The sequence below is a fragment of the Equus przewalskii genome, chromosome 16 (genome assembly GCF_037783145.1).
Source record: "Equus przewalskii isolate Varuska chromosome 16, EquPr2, whole genome shotgun sequence".
Lineage (NCBI taxonomy): Eukaryota > Metazoa > Chordata > Mammalia > Perissodactyla > Equidae > Equus > Equus przewalskii.
In genome coordinates, this window is record NC_091846.1 from 32802825 (window position 1) to 32819389 (window position 16565).

Genomic DNA, 16565 nt, shown 5'->3' on the forward strand with positions numbered 1-16565 from the left:
TACTAGAAATGATTACTTAATAATCTACGTAAGTACCAGGCTAGCTAACTAGTAGTGATATCGTGACTCAGTTCCTCTTTTCAGAGATTTTACACTTATTTTATTAATATAATATCTGTGTCAAGAAAAATATAACTTTATATGTATAGACTCTGTCTATTGAAGAAAAATAAAACTATAGTTCACAGAAATGGTTGAAGTGGTAAATGAGGCAATAAAACTAGTTCTAATGGTAACAATTTATTTATCTCAATAAATAAAATGCACCTCTGTTCATTACAGTAAGTGCAATGACCATGGCAAACTAAAGTTTCAATTCTTATTTAATTGAAAACTTGTGAAAAATGAAGTACTCTGTGCCTTGCACTATTGCTATTCGTAAGATGACTACATCTCTTCTCTTCTCTAGCCACCCAAGATGCTGAAAGGAAAGAAGGCCAAGCGAAAGAAGGGAGCCTAGGCCCCTGCTGTCGTGAAGAAGCAGGAAGCCAAGAACGTGGTAAAACCCCTGGTTGAAAAAAGGCCTAAGAATTTTGGCATTGGCTGGGACATCCAGCCCAAAAGAGACCTCATCCACTTTGTCAAACGGCCGCACTACATCCAGCTGCAGTGACAAAGGGCTATCCTCTGTAAGCAGCTGAAAGTGCCTCCCTTGATGAGCCAGTTGACCCAGATCTTGGGCCACCAAACAGCTATTCAATTGCTTAAGCTGGCCCACAAGTAAAGACCAGAGACAAAGCAAGAGAAGTAGCAGAGATTGTCAGCCAGGGCTGAGAGGAAAGCTGCTGGCAAAGGAGATGTCCTCATTAAGAGGCCACCTGTGCTTAAGCAAGGTTTAATACTATAACCACGTTGGTAGAAAACAGCGAAGCTCAGCTGGTAGTGATTGCACATAATGAGGATCCCATCCAGCTGGTCGTCTTCCTGCCTGCGCTGTGCTGGAAGACGGGGGTGCCCCGCTGCGTTATCAAGGGGAAGGCCGGGCCGAGGTGTCTGGCCCCAGGAAGATCTGCACCCCTGTCACCTTCACACAACTTAACTCAGAAGGTGATGGAGTTCTGGCTAAGCTGGTGGAAGCTATCAAGACCAATTACAGGGACAGGTATGAGGATATCTGCTGTCACTGGGGAGGCAACATCTTGGGCCCCAAATTGGTGGCTTGCATTGCCAAGCCAGAAAAGGCAAAGGCTAAAGAACTGGCCCGCAACTTGGCTGGGTGTATGCAGTTGAGTTTTCTGTACATAAAAGTAATAAAAATTCACCTTCAGAAAAAAAAGTTGACTACATCTCACATATTAATCCATTCTTTGATTCTGATTTGACAAACAATTACGCTTCCTGTAATATTTTTCTAGGCAGGTAGAAATCTTGACTATCAGGTTAAATATTTAAAAATTATGAAAATAACTGAACTGAAAATAAATTTAAATCATTATTATTATGATTAATATAGCTGAATCCTCAAATATATTACTGGGTCAACATTTAATGACTTTAGAAATAGTAGTAGAATTTCCCTAAATTATAGCTTAGGATTGTAGGAGTTGTGAAAACGAGCTCTTTGGTCCAGATCCCCAAGAGGCAAGCATAAGAAATAGGAACAGGCATGGGGTGTTAAACTCCCTGCTCACTGGAATTTGATTGTCTGATTTGCCTCCTAAATGACCATTGTAACAATGATGCAATGAAATTATTAGGGAAAGATTTGTTTTTGCTTTTGTGAACTTTTGTTCATTAGTTCTATTTAACATATGGTTCCGTGATTGTTGTAACTGTATACTAAATTAAATATGTTACTGTTTATTTAGGGACTGGCAACACATTTGTTGGCAGTCTAGTGGTTAAGATTCAGCACTCTCACCACTGCAGCCTGGGTTCCTTTCCTGGTCAGGGAAACACATCGCCCATCTGTTGGTTGTCACACTGTGGTGGCTGCCTGTCACTGTGATGCTGAAAGCTATGCCCTGGGATTTCAAATATTCATAGGGTCACCCATGGTAGACAGGTTTCAGCAGAGCTTCTAGACTAAGACAGACTAGGAAGAAGGACCTGGCCACTCACTCTGGAAAAAATTGGCCATGAAAACCCAATGAATAGCAGTGGAGCATTGTCTGAAAGAGCACCTGAAGGTGAGAGGAAGGAGCAAAACGACCGGGCAGGTTTCTACTCTGCTGTACAGGGTCACTAGGAGTCAGAATCTACTCCTTAGTGCTAACAACAAACCATTTTGTAGACAAATTCATCCTAATTCTCCTTTACATATAGGGGAAGATTATAGCTTTTGTATAATAAGTCATGTTAATTGTATATAAAAGCATTTTCTCTTCTCCATTTGTCTACTCTGTTAGCTTATTCCTTCTTGTGGTTTTAGTTACCACCTCTTTAAGTGAAAACATTTTCCCAGATGTGCTGAGGCCAAACATCTCCTGAGAGTCCATCCCTCATTTGCAACCAGATATTTGCACTTGAATATTTCACTTATACTTCAAACTCAACAAGTCTAAAACTGATCATCTCAGAGGCAGATACAGTAAGTGGCACAGGGTGCAGACTCAAGAGACAGGAAGATGTTTCTTGGTTCTTTTACTGTCATTTAATAAAATCAGGATTAATGAGCATACTTTCCTCATAAGATTATTTGAAAACTAAATGACTTAACGTGTGCAAAGCACTTAGAACTATGCTCCTACAGAATCAGTACTCAATTATTTCAGGCAAAAGGGTAATACAGTATTGCGATTAGAATTCAGGATCTTGCCTGGCAGTCTGGGTTAATATCCATTTCTGATGGCAGCTTTGTGACAACGGGCAAATTATTGGAACTGATTCTGCCTCAGTTTCATCATCACTAAAATGAAATAATAACAGATAATATTATATATTTTTTGTGAGGATTAAAACACAATGTACATAAAGCACTTAGGATTTCTCATATAGATAGTACATACTTAGAATCTCTGATTAATATTCCAGTACATAGTATCCTCTTTGCTTAATTTTCCATCAATGACACAGTTATTTGCTTACTTTTATTTACCCACATTTGACACCAAAGATTTATCTTTACTTGTTTCTTACTCATTAACCACATCAGTTCTCATTCCTTCTCTTGTTTTTCGTAGTTGCTTCATTTTATTCCCACTCTATGCAATGTGGTTTAGGTTATTATCACCTATCTAATGAAGGTAGTTTCTCAATATCTTCAATACTGCTCCTCTGTAATCACCTTTACCTAGAACTCTCAGATTATCCTCTGAAGAGCAGAGTACAGAGTTTGGCTCTTAGCTGTTCATGGCTTAAGAATGGTTCCCTAATGCCCAGTTGACTCTCATGTAAAGTCCAAATGTTATAGCTGAAATTAAATGTTTTTATTTAGGTAGCCTTATCACCTATTCCTCTTAAAAAGATGAGTCTTCCCTAAATGATATCTCCTGCACTTTTTTAGAGCGTTTTACTCCGTTTTCTTAAGGCTTAAAACAAATCTCCTCATTGTTACCTATAGCTTAAGCCTCAGCTCTAAATATCAGTTTCCTCCAGGAAACTTTCCATCATGCTCCCATGTATAAGTTGTATTTCCCTCTCCTGTGTTTTACATAACTTCCTTTTAACTCTTTTCACATGTAAAATTTATTCTGTCTATGTTCTACTTTCTTTAAGTATTGTATCTCCCAGAATGTTTCTCATATTGTGGATGCCCAGTAAATCATCAAGAGAATGAATGTATAAAATGAATAGATTCATCCAAATTTATTTCTTAATAATTGCCAGCGTTTGGGTTAGTAAAGTATCACCATTTTCAGCTCATATTTTTTTTACGTTACCTGTACCTAAAGGGAATGACATTAAAAATAGTCAAATTAAAGTAGGTAAAAACGTAAGACTAAATTGTAGATAGCGTATAACTTTGCTAGCTTCCCTGATGTAGCCTACTATTTTTATGTTAGGTTTTGTCAGCTATGACAACCAAAAGTTATGGAAACATGGCCACTAAATGTGACAACTTGCTGTGACTCACTGCATTGTAACTGCACTTTCCTGGTGTTCCAGTACTATAAGCTTGTTATGTAAAATTTCCAAGGGAAGAGATTACTTATGCTGAAGGTACAAGATATATGTAGGCTGTAACATTTGTGAACCTGTTATGCAAAAGATTTACAAGTCGCCAATCATTTGACATAATCATTTCTATTTGTCTAGCAGGTTTCACCAAAATGCCAATTTTGTCATGTTTGAGAATTTACAGATACTTATCCATGTTATCGTTTTCCATTTTATTGCAAGTCCTTATTTAAATGAACCTTACTATCTGTCATCAGTACCCTAATCTGAATAATAATCTATTGTCGTATTGCCACTCAATATACAGAATTGCTGAAATGCAATTTATGAAATAGGGAAAGAATTAAAAACATATATCTGTAAATATACTGAAATGTGAGGTTTCCTGGAACCTATTTTTAAATGACTGGCAGTAGCACTGAACATGTTAGTGGATCTACTATTTTCCAGTTCAGTTTTTTTTGTCTTCATGGGTGTGTATCTGTAGGGGAAGATTTGTTTCATAGATTCAGTATTTCAAGAAACATTTATTTAGTATCGTTATCCTCAAGGAATCCCTAATTGATACCAAAAAAAGACATGTAAATTTATATCTATGATACAGCTGGAAAACAACTTTGGAGAAGATTGCACAGGTGGCCCCAAGAGGAATACTCATTTTGTGTGCCTCAGATTTGGAATTAGGGTTAAGAGAGTATTCACTAAGGAGGAAATAGAATGCAAGCTAGATATGCAAAAATGTCAATTGTCCTATCAGAGTAAGAAAGATCGTAATTTAGAAGGATAGAAGATATAGCCTCAGAAATCTCCTTAACATTGTTTATTGCCTTACATATTTCTAGTGGATTTCTAAATTGGTGGAGTAAAATGAAAATAATAATCACATTAAGATAGTCAGGCAAAGCACATATCTGATACTGTTGTGTTTTCTAAAGACCCTGAAGTAAGAAGACTTATAGACCACCCTTAGATACCTCACTTTCCACATCTCAATATACCATGACCTCACACACAGAATTGCCCTGGTTTCTGGTACTTTCACCATCTTCCCACATTTGTTGCTCCACCTCTAGTTACCATAGAGCATGATCATGGAAGATTAAATGGTTTCATTTGAAAATATTTTGTTTTGTTTTGCTTTTCCACAGAGAATTGCATTTCCCCTATATTTAATATATGAGATGAAACAATCACACAGACATTGATGTAGCATGGACATCACACCACCATTTCACCCAGATTACCCCTTTGATTAAAAATATACAAGGATATATAAAAAGTTAAATAATGTATTAGATATACTATAAGTAAATGTATTACAACAAATAGGAACTGGAAAAATGTGTAACTTGGAAGTCATATCTTTCATTGGGATTATAGGAAGCTAATAAAAAATAATGCCTGAGCTGTCCAACATGTGGAAGCCCAATCTAGAAAGGACTCAAAGGTTGGAGAAAATTGAGCTTCTAAGAATTGTAGGAAAGGATTTCCACTGATGCACTCAAATTGGTCAGGTTGCCAACAAAGAGAGCAGATATAAAATAAAGGCTATGAAAACATGAATTCCACCTGTCTCAAATCCTTAAAAAACAGACAAGAAATTAAGAAATAGGATTTACAAAATTAGGCAAATTGGCAGAGTGAGACAGAAGACTCAGTAAAGGAAAAAATAAGCTATGGAGAAAAGAGTAAAAGAGAATGACCTTTTATGATGATGTTACTTGAAATTTGATTAATTAGGGAACAGTATATAATATGAAAGAATTCAGAACATGCCACCGCAAATATGCCATTCTGGACTATTGACTATTTTGAGTTAAAGGCACTTGAAAAATAGAAGATACAAGAAAAACAATCTGGCCTTCTTTCTTTTTCTAAAATCAGATGAAATTCCCATGTGAAAGATCTCTTTCTATTCCAGAAGGAAGATAACATTTTTATCATCAAGGATGGCAAGTTGAGACCAAGAGTATTTTGTACAAACAGACCTTGTTAAAATATTTCTTATCTTTCTTTAGCCTTCCCACATAGTTTAGTTGCTTTTCCATAATTGCCTCTCTTTGTTCAACCTAGTAAAAAGCATTTAGATTTTGCCACTTCTTCGGGTCATCATTTCCTAATGAAGGCTTCTGTATTACATAAAACTTGTATTAAATAAATTTGTATGATTTTCCCCTGTTGATCTGTGTTACGTCAATTTAATTCTCAGGCCTACCCAAAAATCCTAAGAGGGTGGAGGTAAAATTTTGCCGCCCCTACAAATAAAAGGGAATGAATATGAGTTTTAGGGTCTGGTTGGCTCTGGCTCTTACATTTATTATTTTTGTAATCTTACGTGAATTATTTAACAAAATGTAACCCCCAGTTTCTTCATCAGTGAAGCATAACTAATCACATTGGGCTACCGTTAATACTAAAAGGGATAATGAACGCATCCATTAACCGAATGAGGAGTCTAACTCTTGGTTAAAAATCGATGTGTGACTTTTCAGGCCTGGCCATGGAGAGTAACAAGGGTTTTATCTGGCAGGCCTCTTGAGGGGAAGCTGCCTTCCCCACAGCAGACTTGCACTCAAGCACTGACTGCATTATGCTCTCTAAGAGGAGTCATGCTCTTATACATATTTGCATTCCTAAGCCCGAGCCCCAAATGTCTTAATTCCTGGGTCTCTTTATTTGAGACCTTGAGCCAAGGTCTTCTTCACATACCTCTGCAGAAGCTTCGTTTTGGGGTAAAGAAAGAGAAACTTTGAAGGCACTTTTCCAACTCTAAGTACCCAATGCTTTTCAGTTGTGAGCCCTCCTCCCTCCTACTGCCCCCAGGGCCCATAAAACTGCTTTTGCTTCTCTACTTCCTCAACAGTGAGGTAACCTCCACTTATCCATCTGACCCTCTACCTGTGCACCAAAAATAGGAGGAGTCACAGTTTGCCCTGGTTTTAGCCTCTTGCTGATACCACCACAGTAAGTGATTGAGGCTTAACTCTTTCATTTTTGGATTTTCGCTTTAATTAACTACTCAGATATCTGATAGCTCAGTTTTCTCTCTCTCATAGCTCAGGTGAGCTGCTGACACATAATAAATATTCCTCAATGATTAAACTTAAATCCAGAAAAACTATAGAAGATGAGACCCATATGAATAAATTAGAGACATATGAAATGCACAGATAAGAGGCCAGCCCGGTGACGCAGCAGTTAAGTGCGCACGTTCAGCTTTGGCAGCCTGGGGTTCCCCAGTTCGGATCCTGGGCGCGGGCATGGCACCACTTGGCAAACCACGCTGTGGTAGGTGTCCCACGTATAAAGTAGAGGAAGATGGGCACGGATGTTAGCTCAGGGTCAGTCTTCCTCATCAAAAAGAGGAGGATTGGCGGCAGATGTTAACTCAGGACTAATCTTCCTCAAAAAAAAAAAAAAAGAAAAAAGAAAGAAAAAGAAATGCACAGATAAGAAATACAGGTACCTATTTTCAATATGGGCAGCCAATATATCTACTGTAGAAATATGTTGAAAACTAGTTTCCTACCTCAGAGTAGCAATTCAGCAGGAGATTTGGTAAAGAATAGGATTTGAAATTCTTTCCGTGGGGTTGAGCACTCCTGCCTGGTTACTGTTGGAGCCCTTTATAATGTATATTGTCAACTCTTCTATTTACAGTGATCTAATTGCCAGGATCTGTTCCGGGTAACCTGGTATTTAATCAAAAGTAAGTGTATCTTCCTTTAAATCAATATTTAATGCTAAAGTGAATATTTGATGTTATATTACTATTAGAAATAGAATTCAGCTACCTCATAGGTTAATTAGAATTTTGTGTGTTTCTCCTGGGAACACACACTTCTATCCAGAATTAGATATCTGTGATTAAAATGTTTTATTTTGTTTTTTATCAAAGTAACATTTCCCCCCAAAAGTTATTTAGAAATAGTGCCACACTATTTATGCATACAGGTGAAAAAACAATTAAACAGCAAAATAATGTGTGTGTTTATGAATATGTAATACATATTGCATATAAACACAGACACACACACACATATACATCTGTGCATACAAGTGTGTATGCAACCAGATAAGTGGTACACAAATGTGTGTGTGTTTAAAGACACCCATATTCACACACTTAAGATATTTTTATATTAAGACATATTTTTGGTAATATGAAGTATTTCAAATTGTAAAACATTCCTTTCTGGTTGTATATTTAGCAATACGTTCCTCCATATTGATGTAATAACTCAACTGTACCATGATTTGCAAGTAACAAATGTAATTAAATTATACATACCATGTTGAACACACAATGGAGTTAAGAAGTGCAAATTCAAGTTTAGAAGAGGGAGCCGTTCTTGGAGTATTCAAATCAAATCTTTGGGGAAATGAAAGCAATCAGAGGGAAACAAGCTATTTTCTCATATTAGAAAATGTAAACACAAATATACATATATATAGATAGCAAGGGAGCATATTTCCTTAACTAGTGAATACTAAACATTATTCATATACTGTGAATATCACACCATATTTACTTTAAACCACAAAACACTATATACATTGCTGTATAATCTAATCATCTTACTATATATTTAATATATGCAGAGAGAATTCCCAATTTTTGCCATTTGTATATTCCATTACCATAAGAAACATGTCCAATTATGTAAATCAACTGAAGATAGTGACCTACTCTCTGGAACTCAGTAAAGCTGGTTATTTACACCATGGGCACTTCTATCAATCAAAGCCTTTCATGCACAAAAAAAAAGGAGATGAAATTTTCAGGTTACTTTGTACCCAAAGAAATGTGATCACATGATATTGTTCATAATAACCTAAAGTGCTCTTACGGACAGAAAAAGTCTCTCTCAATTCCAGCTGAGTAAACAACTTGAAAAGGAAAAATTAATGAACTCAATATTGAAAGTTCAAATACTAAGAACAAGTCTTCAACAATCAAAAGAATTCAATAAAGCTAGCATTTTCTTTCACTATAAGAGCTATTGATACCATTTAAATGCCTTCAATAAAAATTAAAAGCATACCATAACACTATTTTACACAAAACCTGTACAAATTTATACTCAAGAATGAACCTAATAGTTCTCAGTACCTTCAACGAAGACTAAAGTTTGAAATAAGAGGAGGTGCCTCCTTTACAGCAATCAATTGACAGCGCTTTAATGCAGGAGCATAGAAAAGAATTACACCTGGTATAAAATTGTTCTCTAGGGCAACTTACGTCTTGAAACTTGAGCTTTCCATTTTTTAAAGAAACTTCCAAAGATCACATGGTATTTTACCTGTTAAAATGATGCTGTGTTGCAAAGGAAAGGATAACTACCATAGTAAAAGAAAGACTGTATTTTCAGTATATATACTTTTTATCAAACTTAAATAGGTTTTGCATATATAGGCTATGCAGAGACTGCATAAACTTTAAAAATTGCAGATTTTCTTCTAACATGAATGTAACAAGGATAAAATTCTTCAGATATCTCAAATGCACACACACATACATATAGACGCAATACATATTTATTAAATAGCAATAATTATATTATTATTATATTATATATTATGTTATATAATATTATATTATATGGCAATACATCCATATTATGTATAGATATATTTTATATATAGAGAAAATAGCTCGATCCTTTAACAAAAGCTTTCTTTTCCTTTCAATAACATTTTTACTTATCTCTGGTTATATTTTAGCTTTAATAACTTAAAGAAAATCTAAAACTGACAGATAAGATGTTAAGTATAAGACATAGCTATTTAGCTTATATATATATATACAAAATCATATAACATGTAATTAATAAGAGGTTACTGAGTGTCATTTATTTCATTTTGAAAAAACTCTATACTGGGAACTGCAAGATATAATGAAAATAGAACCTGCATTATCCTCTTGGAAATTTCAAACTATTTGAAAAGGAAAAAAAACTTCAAAAATTTGAGTAATGCATCAAATATAAGCATTATATAATTTTGTGTTCAATATAGGTCAAAAAAATGGGAGCTTACGAAGAAATTACTTTGTATTCAATAGTTAAGGAAGTACCAATACAATTGTTCCTCAATTAATAAATGCTGTTGTATACAAGAATGAAAAATTATAAGAAAAGGAAGACAAAAGAGGAGGGGGGTAGGAGGAGAAAAGTATAGACTATTTTAGCTGCGCTTTAATGGATGAATCAATTTAAACTAGAAATAAAATTATAAATGGTATTAAAATTATAGTGGTATTTTGGAAGGTTTAACTAAGACACTTTAGGAAACAGAAGTCACTACAGTATGTTTCTGAAATATGTGGGGATCAACTTCTCTGAAGACTTGGTTGGAGAGTAATGAAAATCAAGTTTGAATATACAAAATAGTGGCCAGCATCATCTCTATCATAATTGTTTTACATCGACAGAGAGTCTAAAATATCAAAATGGGCTCTCTCTCTCTTTTTTTTAAGTTGTCATCATTCTGTTTCAACTTCTGTATACACTACATTGTGTTTACCACCAAAAGTCTAGTTTCCATTTGTCGCCACACAAATTTCCCCCTTTACCCCTTTCACCCTCCCCCCAGCTCTTTTCCAAATGGGCTTTCTTTATTGGTGTAAATTATAATTTTATTAGAGGAAAATTAAATAAACACTAAGAGAATGTAATTCTATTTTAATATGAAAATAATTTCCATGTAAATTGTATTGACATTTTTAGCCAGCACTGAAAAGTAATACGGTATGGTATAATGGGAAAAAAAGTTGGACTAGAATCAGAAAACCTAGCTATGATCTTCCCTTTGTTGCTCATTTAATAGCTCTTAACATCCCAAATTTGCCCATCAAACGTTGTTTACCTTATCAAGTTAGTTAACGTCTCTGTGTTTCAGAGCCTCCATCTGCAAAAGAGGATTTAGAAAACACTACCTACTTCTAAGTTTGTTTTGTGGATTAAAGTAGATGACTAATATAAAGCAGTTGTAATTTAGAACATGACACATACCTGGCACATAGAAAGTATTTAGTAAGTGTTAAGTTGAAAGTATGGTCATTCTCATCAACTCCACCACCAGTTTCCTTCATTTTGATTAGATTTTTAGCATTGGCTCTGAACTATCATCCCATTCATTTACCTCTCTTCACAGAAGCCCTTTTTCCATATTCCTGTGGATAACTTTCTAAGGAAAACAAACTTGCACTTGTTGACAAAGTTGTGGGAAAATCAGTAGGTGTGAAAATTGGACAAATTTTAGGAAAAAAATTCAGCAGCAGCATGTATAATTGTGCCAGAAGAGAGTGTATATATCTTGACTTGGGATCACTACTTTGGAATTCTAATAAAAATATGTGGGAGTTACATGCATAATGACATATAAGTATTACTTATAATGTAGTGCTATTGGAAGCAATTGACATGTTCATGTAGAAGAATGGTTAATTAAATTGTAAATTATGGTACATCTTCCTAATGAAAAAAGCTATGCTTATTAGAAATGATAATTAGAAAAATTATGAAGCACTGTTGAGAAAAATGAATATGATATGTTAAGTGAAATAAGACATTATAATGTAATGCGAATATATGTTATGATGGCAATTTTGCAAACAATATATATGCATAATAAGAAATACTGAAATAGGATTCAAGCAAAATAAAATATTAGCTATGTTAACCTGGTGGAACTAATGATTTTTCCTGTTTTCTAGCATTCTTTAATATGCAAATATTCTTCAAATAAAAATTATAACTCCATTTTTCCCCTTGGTTGCTTAAAGACTCAACACTAATTCCATATTACTCTAAAAGAAAAATATCAAATTCCTTATCATGTCAGGCAAGATATATCACCAGTTTTCCATAATCTACTTTCTGGGCTTATTGCCTATCATTCTATTTCATGTGTACGATTTTCCTATCATGTGAAATTTCTCATTGTTTCTCTAAATAACATGCATAGAAAATTCTGCTGTTGAATACAGTGAGTTATAGGTTAACATAATTATGATAATAATATGAATCACACTTGGGGATTCCAAACACGACATTGTTTAATATGTATGCTTCATTTTCCTCAGGTGTAAAATAGGAATGAGGGATGATAAAAGTATCTACAATATAGTCTTCTTAGGATTAAAAGAGTTAATACAAACAAAGCACTTAGAACTATGACTGGCACTTAATCAGTACCATATGGGTTTAGGTTCATCAAAAAGATAAATAACCTCATTGAGCACTTACTCTACTGAAAGCTATGGGTTTTTGTTCTTTTTAAGCAATTCCCTGTATGCTTGTATTTAACCCTCTCAAGAATTCTATGACACTAAGATGCTTTTATTATACTGAATTATATATGAGGAAGTCAAGGCACAGGCAAGTTGAATAAATTATCTATGGTGGGGCTGGTCCTGTGGCCAATGGGTTAAGGTGTGCACTCCACTTTGGCAGCCAGGGTTTCACAGGTTCAAATCCTGGGCGGGGGCATGGCACCACTCATCAGACCATGCTGAGGTGGCGTCCCACAAAGCACAACCGGAAGGACCTACGACTAGAATATACAACTTTGCCAATAGATGTCAGCTTAGGTGCCAATCTTTAAAAACAAAATCTATGGTAAAAGAGGTAGGATGTATGCAAAGAAAGTGATGTTTTTACTTCAAAATCACGTGTTTTGTGTTTATTTTTGTGTTTCTTAAATTAGAGACCAAAGGAAGAGCATAGCTAAATTTTCTGAACTCCAATGCAATTTTTTTCCACTATATCATCCTGTATTATTTAGCGGTCTTGGGCAAAAATATCACTATAATTTATTTGAATATGGTGTTCATATTAAACAGATTTGTAATGCACAAACTTGTATTAAATTATTCACTAACAAAATTATAATTAATTGCTGTTTTCAGAGGATATCTTTAGGTCAGTGGGAGTTTTAAGTTCCCTGGATAATGCATGAATTTCTGTTCCTTGAAATGATAAATTATTTCTGCAAAAAAGAGGTATGGTACTTTGCCATCTTAACCATTTTTAAGTGTAAAGTTCAGCAGCATATGTACATTTATATTGCTTTGCAGCCATCACCACCATCCATCTCCAGAACTCTTTTGATCTTTCCAAACAAACACTATACCCATCAAACAATAACTCCCCATTACCCAACCCGCCAGCACTGGCAACCACCATTCTACAACCAGTCTCTATGAATTTGACTTGTCTATATACTTTACATAAGTAGAATCATACAGTGTTTGTCTTTTTGTGGCTGGCTTATTTCACTTAGCATAATGTCCTCAAGGTTTATCCATGTCGTCTCATATTTCAGAATTTTCTTCTTTTTTTGGGCTGAATAATATTTCATTGTGTGTATATATAACATTTTATTTATCCATTCATCTGTTGATGGACACTTGGATTGCTTCCACTTTTTCAGTATTGGAAATAATGTTGCTATGAAGATGGGTATAATAGATCTCTTTGAGACTCTGCTTTGAATTCTTTTAGTTATATACTAGAAATGACTTGCTGGATCATATGGTAATTCTATTTAATTTATTGAAGAAACATTAAACTGCTGATGGCTGCACCATTTTACATTTCCACTAACAGTGCACAAGGGTTCCAGTTTCTCCACATCCTTGCTAACACTTGTCATTTTCTGTTGTTTTTCTTTTCTTTTGTTTTTTTGATAGTAACCATCTTAATGGATATGAGGTACTATCTCCTTGTGTTTTGTATTTCCATTTCTTTAATGATTGGTGATGGTGAGCATTTTTTCATATATCTATTGGCTATTTGCATGTCTTCTTTAAAGAAATGTCTATTTAAGTAAGTACTTTTTGCCCATTTTTAAATCAGGCTGTTTGTTTTCTTATTTTTGAGTTTCAAGAGTTATCTATAGGGCTGACCTGGTGGAGCAGTGCTTAAGTTTGCATGTTCCGCTTGGGCAGCCCAGGGTTCACTAGTTCTAATCCCGAGTGCGGACATGGCACTGCTTGGCAAGCCATGCTGTGGTAGGCATCCCTCATATAAAGCAGAGGAAGATGGGCACGGATGTTAGCTCAAGGCCAGGCTTCCTCAGCAAAAAGAAGAGGATTGGCGGCAGATGTTAGCTCAGGGCTAATCTTCCTCAAAAAAAAAAAAAAAAACACAATTATCTATACATTCTGGATATTTATCCCTTATCAGATATATGATTTGCAAATATTTTCTCCCATACTAAGGGTAGACTTTTCATCACAAAAGTTTTTAATTTTAATGAGGTCTATTGGTCTATTTATTTTTATTTTGTTGTTTGTGCCTTTGGTATCATATCTAAGAAATTTTCCCTCCTTTCACTTTAATCTATTTATGTATTTGAATCGAAAGTGAGTCTTTTGCAGACAGTATATATAGTTGGTTCATGCTTTTTATTGTGTCTACTTATATGTTTTATCTACAAAACATAAACTAACACAAATTATTTGTTTTCTCAGTTTTATTGAGGTATAGTTAACAATGAAAAATTATATATTTTTAGATATACAACTTAATGATTTGATATATATACACTGTGAAATATTCACCACAATCAAGCTATTTAACATATCCATCACTTCCCTTCGTTACCATTTTCTTTTTTTTGTAGTGAGGACAGTTAAGATTTACCCTCTTTTCAAATTTCAAGCATATAATAGAGTATTGTTAGTTATAGTCACATTACTGTACATTAGATTTTGAGAACTTATTCTTCTTGGATAAGTGAAACTTTGTACCCCTTGACAAATGTCTCCCCATTTCCCTTCCCCCAGACTCCGGTAACCACCGTTCTACTCTCAGTTTCTATAAGTTTGACTATTTTAGATTCCACATGTAAGTGATATGCAGTTTATCTTTCTGCATCTGGCTTATTTCACTTAGCATCATGTCCTCCAGCTTCTGTTGATGGGAATATAAATTGATTACAGCCATTACAAAAAAAAGAATAGGAGGTTCCTCAAAAAGCTAAAAATAGAACTACCTTGGGCCAGAGCTGGTGTCATAGTGGTTCAGTGCAGCATGCTCTGCTTTGGCAGTCTGGGTTCAGTTCCAGCACAGACCTACACCACCTGTCTATCAGTAGCTGTGCTGTGATGGCAACTCGCATACAAAATAGAGGGAGACTGGCAACAGATGTTAGAAGAAGAAGATTGACTGCAGATGTTAGCTTGGGGCAAATCTTCCTCAGCCAGAAAAAAAAAAAAAATAAAGAACTACATCCAACAATCCTACCTCTGCATATGCATCCAAAGGAAATAAAAATGGGATATTGAAGAGATATCTGCACTCCCATGTTCATTTCAGCATTATTCACTATAGCCAAGATATGGAAACCACCTAAATGTCCACTGACTGATGAATGGGTGAAGAAAATGTTATGTATATGTATGTATATATGTATATGTATATATATATGTGTATATGTATATATATATATATATATACATATGACACATACACATATATATATATAATGGAATATTACTCAGCCTTAAAAAAAGAAAATCCTGCCCTTTATGGCAACATGGATGAACCTGGAGGATATTATGCTAAGTGCAACACAAATTCTTATTATTCTAATTATTATTGGCTATTCAATATACGTAAATATAACAGAAAAGTGAACAAGTTTTCAGGTGTGATGTTTTATTTAAGAGTCAGTTTTTCATAAACTGTAATTAACTTCTTTAGTTTTCTGAGAACATTCAAGAAGTCCCTACGCTGAATCAGCATCATGGTTGAACCAGAAGTTTTCAGCAATCTCCTTCACTACTGAAATTCTCTAAAATAAGTTGACTAGGGGAAATGTTTATAAAATTCACGTTCTGAACGTGCACCTTCTGATGTAGAAGTTCAAAGAAACACATTCTACACAAAGACATTCAGCTAGCTAGGTCACACAAGATACAGAAAAGTTATTGAAAGTCAGGATTGTTGTTTCTGTTAACAAAACAAATGCAAGTAAACTAATAAGTAAAAGAAAAATATGAGTTTTGCCAGTGATAGATGCGATATCCCAGACAGACCCAATAGAGTTTTCAGCCTGACCAGCCCATAATATTCCTGCTGATAAGCTACATGGAAAGCCAAACTCTCACGACTTGGTTTGGTGAAAATAGAATGAAAAAAAAACCTCATATACTATTAGCAATTCAATTTAAAAGTATAATGTCAGGATCTGAAAGTCTGATGTACATACCTCTGCCATAGAATGATACTTGGCAGGCATACCAGATGATGGCATCAATCTGGCAAGCCATTCTCTCCCCTACACAGGGCTTGAATGGATAAAGCTCTTCAGACTAATTTAATATTTCTGCATAGACACTGTCCTTGAACATTACATTATCTTAAAATTTTATCTGCACTGTATTCTTGATTTAGTTGACAGATTTGTGTTCTTAAAGGACAGTCCTTAATACACCTTATATTCAAAGAAAATGAACTTAAATTCTCCAACCTACTTGAGTATTTTTAGATTCTGAT

General features: G+C 34.8%; 1 pseudogene; it reads left to right on the forward strand.

Annotated features, from left to right (window-relative positions):
- Nucleotides 1-418: 418 nt before the first annotated feature.
- LOC103543048 (large ribosomal subunit protein eL8 pseudogene) lies at nucleotides 419-1322 on the forward strand (annotated as a pseudogene).
- The last annotated feature ends 15243 nt before the right edge of the window (nucleotides 1323-16565 follow it).